Source organism: Octopus bimaculoides, chromosome 16 (assembly GCF_046866305.1).
Source record: "Octopus bimaculoides isolate indiv1 chromosome 16, ASM4686630v1, whole genome shotgun sequence".
NCBI lineage: Eukaryota > Metazoa > Mollusca > Cephalopoda > Octopoda > Octopodidae > Octopus > Octopus bimaculoides.
In genome coordinates this window covers 4,562,476-4,571,792 of record NC_142943.1, presented here as the reverse complement: position 1 = coordinate 4,571,792, position 9,317 = coordinate 4,562,476, and positions in this window count along the sequence as shown.

The window sequence follows — 9,317 nt, the reverse complement described above, 5'->3', positions numbered from 1 at the left end:
AAGTCGACTTTGCTTTTCATCCTATCGGAGGGTGGCGTCGATAAATTAAGTACCAGTTGCGTACTGGGATCGATCTAATCGAGTGGCCCCCTCCCCCAAAATTTCAGGCCTTGTGCCGAGAGTAGAAAAGAATGTTATTTGAACACGAGAAATGGAGGCTGAGGGGTCCCCTTGTTGGACAAATATGTGAGGAGCCAGATGTTTAAGTGGTGTTTTGGCACAACATATTCATCTTTGAGGAAATTATCCTTTAACCAACTGCCATCGGCGATTGCTTAGAGTTGCACGGTACTTTAGGTAATCTCTTTGAGTACCATATCACTTAGAGTACCATTCTCTCTGTCAGTCTGTCTATCTGCCTGTCTATCCGTTAGAAAATTCATTTTGACGATCAACAATAGCAGCAATAATAATAATAATGATAATAATGATAATAATAACAACAGCAACAATAATAATAATAATAATCACAACAATATTGATAATAGATGTATAACTTTTAATAAAATATATTGAATATACATAAATTACAATTGTTACGACTTTAATACAGTTTTGATGAGTTCAATCTTTTGTTCAGTGTTTTGGTTACATACAGAGATATACATACCTTACTATCATTATATGTAAATTAAAACATCTGCACGTGTATGGGGTTGAATGAGTGTGTGTGTGGGTGCGTGTTGGAGGTGGGGTGGTGGCGTATATGGGTATGAGTGTATCCATGTTCAACAATATCTCACGTTCTAACTAGAATTGCCGCTGAAACAATTATCTCTCAAATATCACAAATATTTTGTTTTTGGAAAGATGTTTTTTTTTCCTAAATACACGTCATTACTGCTTTGTTTCCGTTCGTTTTTGCCTCTAAAATAATACATACATATCACTATACATACATATATGCAAACACACACACACACACACACACACACACACACACACACACACATATATATATATATATATATACATAAATAGATATATATCCATATATGTATGGTTACACATGTGTAAATATATATATGTGTATGTATACATGCATATATGTATATATATATGTATATATAACATACATATATAGATATATATACACACACATATATATATTTATATATACATACACATATACATACATATATAATGCATAGATTAATATATGCGCAAATTCTTTTCGATCATTATCTCTCTTCGTAGCAAAACGAATACATACATACATATATATGTATGTATATATATATATATATCTATACACACACACACACACACACACACACACACACACACACACACACACATATATATATATATATATATATATATATATATATATATATATATATATCAATACACGTCTTGTTTGAAGAATATGTTTTCGTACGGCTTATATATATATATATATATAATATATATAAGCCGTACAAAAACATATATATATATATATATATATATATATATATATATATATATATATATATATATCGGAATGTATGCATGACACACACATACTCATGTACACACACACCCGCACACGCAAACACACACAAACATATCCATATACACATACGTATGTGTTTATAATTTTTCACAAATTGTTGTTTAAACACATTCCCGCAAATACGCGGATGAGCATTTTTTTGTAGCATACTTTTTCAGTGTAAATCGCTTAGTTGGCCTAATGAGAAGCCTAGCATCTATGTATATATATATATACATATATATACACGTGTATTTATATATATATATATATATATATACACGTGTATTTATATATATATATATATATATATATATATATATATATATATACATATACATATGCAAATTATTTACACATATTGTACATAAACATATGTGTGTGTGTGAGTGTGTATATGTACATATGTATGTGTGTGTGTGTGTGTGTGTGTGTGTGTGTGTGTGTGTGTGTGTGTGCAGGTGTAACTACAAGTGTGTTTATGGTGTTTTTGTGGTGTGTATATATATTTGTATGTAGAATTAATTAGCGGTCTGTAAGAGGTGTGGGCGGATAATTATATCGAACAGCTAATGGTAATTACTTGTGAACAAAACCAATAGAACCGCTCAATAGATTGAGAAAATCTGGATTAGAGAGAGAGAGAGAGAGAGAGAGAGCGAGAGCGAGAGAGGGAGAGAGAAAGAGAGTGGAATAGGAAAAGACAAAGAGAGAGAGAGAAAGAGAGAAAGAGAGAAAGAATTATTTACCGGACATGCTCGGATAATTTTGTCTTATCTGCCTCTATCTAACCGTTTGTTTCGTTTAGGGATGTGTATGTATGTGTGTGTATGTGTGTATGTATGTGTGCATGTGTGTATGTATGTGTGCATGTGCGTGTGTGTGTCTGTGTATGTATGTATGTGTGTATGCATGCATGTATGTATGTATATATGTATGCATGTATGTGTGTATGTGTGTGTATGGATGAGTATGTATGAGTGTATGTGTGCATGTATGTATACATGCATGTATGTATACATGCATGTATGTATATGTGTGTATGTGTGTATGTACATATGTGTGCACATACATACATACATGTGTATGTATGTATGTGTGTATGCATGTTTGTGTAGGTGTGTATGTATGTACATATGTTTGCATGTCTGTACATACGTACATAAGTATGTATGCATGCATGCATGTACGTATGTGTGTGTGTGCATATATGTATTTAGAAATGTATGTATGTGTGCGTACACACATAGGATATATGCATAGAGACATGCATGTGCATATGCATGTATAATGCATATCTGCGTGGCTTTTGTATGTGTATGAAACTATGTATCAATCACGTACGTTTGCGTTTATCAATGCACACACATACACACACACACACACATCTCTAATAAACACACATACATGCAAACATACGTGTGCATGTATACACATATACATGTATATGCATATATACATATGTGTTTCTGTATATATATATATATATATATATATATATATTTATATATAGCTATATATATATGTGTGTGTGTGTGAATGTGTGTGAGAGTGTATTCGTGTGTGCATGTGAGTGGCATCTGTATATGTATGCATGTATGTGTACATATATATATATATATATATATATATATATATATATATATATATATATACATATATATATATATGTGTGTGTATGCAAATACATACCCATGCACATGTATTTCGTTGCATATACGATATTGTAAATCATCAGTCCATAATAATGATGGATAGACCGAATGATTGATGGGATATCTGTAGTTTGAGGACGAAAACATAAAATATACCGAATTGTATGGAGCGATGAAGAATGTCACCTACACTCCTTGCCATACATCACTCATACATACATGCATACGTACATATATATAGATACATATATATATACACACAGATATACATATACGGATATATATACACAGATATTCATATAGAAATATATATACACAGATATACATACACGCACACACACACAGATATATGTATGTATATGCATATTTATATATGTATATAAATATACATACATAGCGTAGGAGTGGGTGTGTGGTAAGTAGCTTGTTTACCAACCACATGGTTCCGGGTTCAGTCCCACTGCGTGTCACCTTGGGCAAGTATCTTCTACTATAGCCTCGGGCCAACCAAAGCATTTTGAGTGGGTTTCGTAGGGGGAACTTGAAAGAAGCCCGTCGCATATATATATATATATATATATATATATATATATATATATATATATATATATATATATATATATGTATATGTATGTATATATATATATATATGTATGTATATATGTCTCTTCATTTGTGGATTAAGGCAACCATTGGTTTCATGCAGGGGTATGGCGTAGTGGTTAAGAGCGCGGGCTACTAACACCAAGATTCCGAGTTCAATTCCAAGCAGTGACCAGGATAATAATAATAATAATAATAATAATAATAATAATAATAATAATTATGTCGTATATGCCAACAACAAAATGAGACCATCGATCATGTTGTCTCCATGTGCAGTCTGCTTGCGCCTACAGAGTATCTCAACAGGCATGATAGAGCTGCACAATATATTCACTGGGTAATATGCAAAAACCTGGACTTGCCCCATGATAAAAACTGGTGGGAACACAAACCACCCCCAGTACTTGAAAATGATCACATTGCACTCCTCTGGAACTTCACCATTCAAACTGACAGAAAGATAGACGCAAATAGGCCAGACATCATACTGAAAGACTTCAGACAAAAATCATGCCTCCTCATTGATATGACTGTCCCAATTGATATAAACGTATCTGTCAAGACCTACCAAAAACTGAGCAAATATAAAGATCTTGAAATAGAAATTAGCAAAATGTGGAATCTGAAGACGAAAACAATACCTATTGTCATAGGTGCCCTGGGAATGACAGCGAAACGGGCTGATTACTACCTAGCTCAGATACCAGGAAACCCCAAAATGGCTGAAGTCCAAAAGATAGTGCTCATGGGAACTGTCCATATCCTACGTAAAATACTGTCTATGTGATCTCAAATTTTAAAGCAAACATAATTTTCTTATGGTTTCTTAAACGTTCACTTGAACAAAACTGTACAAATCCAAATATATGGTACCCTAGGCATAACACCTACATGAACTTCTAACTTGTTGTCTCTTGAGGTCTCTGGGTGAGACTTGGATCCAACTTGTACAAATGCAAAACAAAAGTCAAACATAAAATAATAATAATAATAATAATAATAATAATAATAATAATGGTAATAATAATAATAATAATAATAATAACATCGTAATATACTTTAGGAATGAGAACCCAATTTCGAAATTTCCCCAAGACACCTGAAGAAGGCTGGAGGGTATATCAGCCGAAACGTGTTAACAACAAACAAGATGAGGACAAATATCCGCCAAATGTAAACAATGTAAATGATGTACATTGGTTTCCTGTTAAGAAAAATAGGAAAGTATGTTAATATCTTAACAATTTTTCGAATTTCACTGAAGAGTATGTTGTTCATCTCCATTTTGGATAAACACAATGTCTCGTTGAAATATAGCAATATTGAGCGACAAGAAAATACATCTACTTAAAATTGGTGAGATTAGTTTCCGTGTTAGTCTGATGTAGGCGTTATGTACTTGTAAGCTATACGATACGATCAGCAAAAAAAAGATAAGAGTTGTACTTGGAAAGTGACTAATATTCTAAATATCAAAGTAATAGGTTTGTCCTTTCTGATCTTGCATCAGGAAATAATGGCAACAAAAATAACATCGCAATAACGAAAGTCAAAGGATCGTTGATATTACGAAGATCAAGGTTAAAGAGGTTAAATGTTTTTGAAATATTTCTATCTATTAATGTAAATGGCAGTGTGTCTTTTCTCGGTTTGTCCGTCTCTTGTGAAAAATTTGTTCAGATGTTTCTGGATTTATTGCCCGCGGTTACGATATACTAACTACAGAGCTACCTGCAATAAGACAGATAATGTTGGGAATAGTAATTTGCCTCAATAGGTAATATCAACTAACGCTACTTGTATATTTTATTGCAGGTTAAACAGTATTATTGGTATTGATAATATAATTTTATTGTAAATTTCCAAACGAGAAACTTATTTTACTTGAATTTAATATTTATTTTGAAAATTACTATTAATTTCTTTACTTCTTATAAAACCTTATAATTACAATAATATAAAGCTAGAATTATTGTACTTGTGTGACACTATCTGATGTTACTTGCAGTAGCTAAATTATAGTTCGAAGGTTACCCATCACTTGACGGTCTATACGTTAGTCTATAATATTGTTTCTAATATATGCGCAAAGCCTGAAATTTGGGGTAGGGGACAAGTCTGTGAATCGACCCTAGTACTTTGACTAGGTATTTTATTTTATCGATCCCAAAAGGATAAAACGTAAGGTTGGCCCCGGCAGCATTTAAAAAATTGAGAACGTAAAGAGCCAAGCGAAAGGCTGTTTAGCATTTTGTGCGATGCACCAACGATTCTGCCTGCTTACTGCCTTACTCTCACAGAAATATCAAAATTCAAATCTGTAATATTTCTGAGGAATTTGTGAACGGTCATTGCAATAGGAAATCTCATTTGTACGGATGCCCAACAGCATCATTATTTCTTTTCTGCCCGTCTTGTATTCACTCCTTAAAAATTCCAAATGCTGAATGAAAAAAAAAAAACCGATACAAATATAAACAACAACAAAAACAAAAGAAAGAAAGCACACCCCGCTCCAACCTGCACACGACCATCACCTCCCCACCATGGGATTCTGGTACCTTTATCGCAGATGTTGCTATCGTTTGCATTCTCGTTCACTAGCTCATACCATCATCACCACCACACCGCCACCACCACACCGCCACCACCACCACCACCACCAACATTGGTGCCACCAACGTCACCACCACAACCGTCTACACCGCTACCACCACCACCACCACCACCACCACCACTAACACTACCAGCACGGAAACGAACCGGCACCACCACTGCCACCACCATCATCAACGATACCACGACCACCACCACCGACAGCATCACAACTTCGACCACTTCCAACACCAGCAGCGCCACATCACCACCAGCGACGAACGACAACACCTCCACCACCATCCTGAAAATGATAGCCACCACCACCACCACCACCACCACCACCGCTACCACCACCACCACCACCACCACCACCACCAATACCACCACCACCACCACCACCACCACCACCACCACCGCCACCACCACCGCCACCACCACCACCACCACCACCACCACCACCACCATCACCACCACCACCATTATACGCTAACCATTACCAATGGTACACTCTCTATCGAATTACCACTAATAGCACCCATTAGTGGGATCAACCTATAACTCCTAACTAAAACTCTCGTTGCTATGGCCGTTACTAAGGTAGTTTAGGGTAAAAATTGCTTCTCTCCCATCTCACGACTGTATGTATATATATATATATATATATATATATATATATACGTTAGATATATATATATATATATATATACATTAGCTATATGTATATATACAAGATGTATGTATATATATGCCTATATATATATATAATATATATATATATATATATATATATATATATATATATATATATATACACGTAAAATATATGTATATATATATATATATATATATATATATATATATATACACAAACACACATACATATTATATGTGATGTGTGTGTGTGTTGTATTGTGTTGTGTGTGCATGTATGTGTATGTGTGTGTGTATGTGCAACAGCTACGAAATTTTCTCCAGGCACCCTACGGCCAAACATTCTACAAGAGACACTTGAAAATCAATTTAGTTTATAAGTATATCGTCCATTTATTTCCTTGTTTACTAATATAGATTCACACATACACACACATATATAAATATATACATATACACTTACATACATGCATATATATATATATATTTATATAAGTAGATGTAACTGTATATGTGTATGTGTGTATGCTTATAATGTATTTTAGAGTTTCTTTATATATTTTACACGTATGTTTTTTTATCCGATAGTTTTTTACTCGTTTCTAACAGGTTTTTTTGGGGGGATATTTTTCTTCTGCTTTCTTTTCTTTTCTCCGTTTATTCCTTGATAACTTGTGTTCTATTTTTGTTTTGTATTCTCTTATTCCTGTAAACTAATGTTCTTATTCTCCTGTTCGTCCATAGTTATGTGCCTATTCGAACATCTTTAGTTTGTTAATGTGATTTGAGTAGCTCCACACACACACACACACACACACACACACACACACACACACACACACACACCACATTCATACACATTTGTAGATATACATACGTATACGCATACCTACATATATACATACATATACAGATATTTATGTATACACACACACATACACACACACACACACACACACATGTCTATACACACATACCTGGTAGAAATTGACTCAGTAATGAATGCGTTCATTTATTCAATGTATACATACACACACACACACACGCACACACACACATTTATATGTGTACATACCTATTATACGTACGTATTACACGTATTGACGTACATACATTGGTGTATACATATACTTACACATGCATAATTCTTATATACATACATACGTACAATAAGATAACCATACATAAATACGTACATATAACACTTCCATACACAAATTCATTCATACGTATATACACACAAGCGTAGACACACACACACACACACACTCGCACGCACACACACACATACGCACACACACATATATATATGTAAACGTTCAAATCTATTCTTTTATTCTTTCATTCTTTTATTTGTTTCAGTTGTTTAACTGCGGCCATGCTGGAGCACCGCCTTTAGTCGAGCAAATTGATCCCAGGACTTATTCTTTCGTAAGCCTAGTACTTATTCTATCCGTCTCTTTTGCCGAACCGCTAAGTTACGGGGAAGTAAACAAACCAGCATTGGTTGTTAAGCGATGGCGGGGGTACAAACACAGACACACAAACACAAAGACACATATACATACATACATATATAAATATATATATATATATATATATATATATATATATATATATATATATATATATATATATATATATATATATATATATATATATATATATACAATAATAAGGGCAGGGAATCGTCAATTAATAATAGAATTAATAATTAACAATTTTGCCAAGTAGTTCAGTATGAAAAAACCTTTATCGGTAAAACCATTTATCATCATAAATATACAGGGATTAGCATTGAGTTGCTTCTCCAACATACTGAAAATTTAGAAATAGCAGTCAAAGAACTACTGATTCTAAACTACAAATTTTTCTCTAAACGGATGGCGATATTTATGGCACACATAGAACAAAAAACCGGAGGGAAAAGCGTAAACAAAACAAGTCTTTAGTTAATTGGATACGAATCGTTTCATGGTTAAGCGAATGAAAATTTCACTATTCCAATCTTCAGCCCAAATATTCTGATAAATTTGAAAGTGTCTCTAAAAAAAATTCACGGTAATTTTTGGCCATGCGACACCAAAAATCGCATATATTATTATATATATATATATATATATATATATATATATATATAAAATATTCCGGAAACAGTTGTAAGACCTTCTCTTTATAAATGTTCTGAAATCTTTCACAGCCATTGATTTCTATCTCATTCTGAAAATTTTTTTACATATACGCATGTTAATATATGACCTACGTTGGACTCCCCATTCGCATAATCGCCGAACCTGGAGCTTAAGTATGGTCTGTCCATAGCACTTACT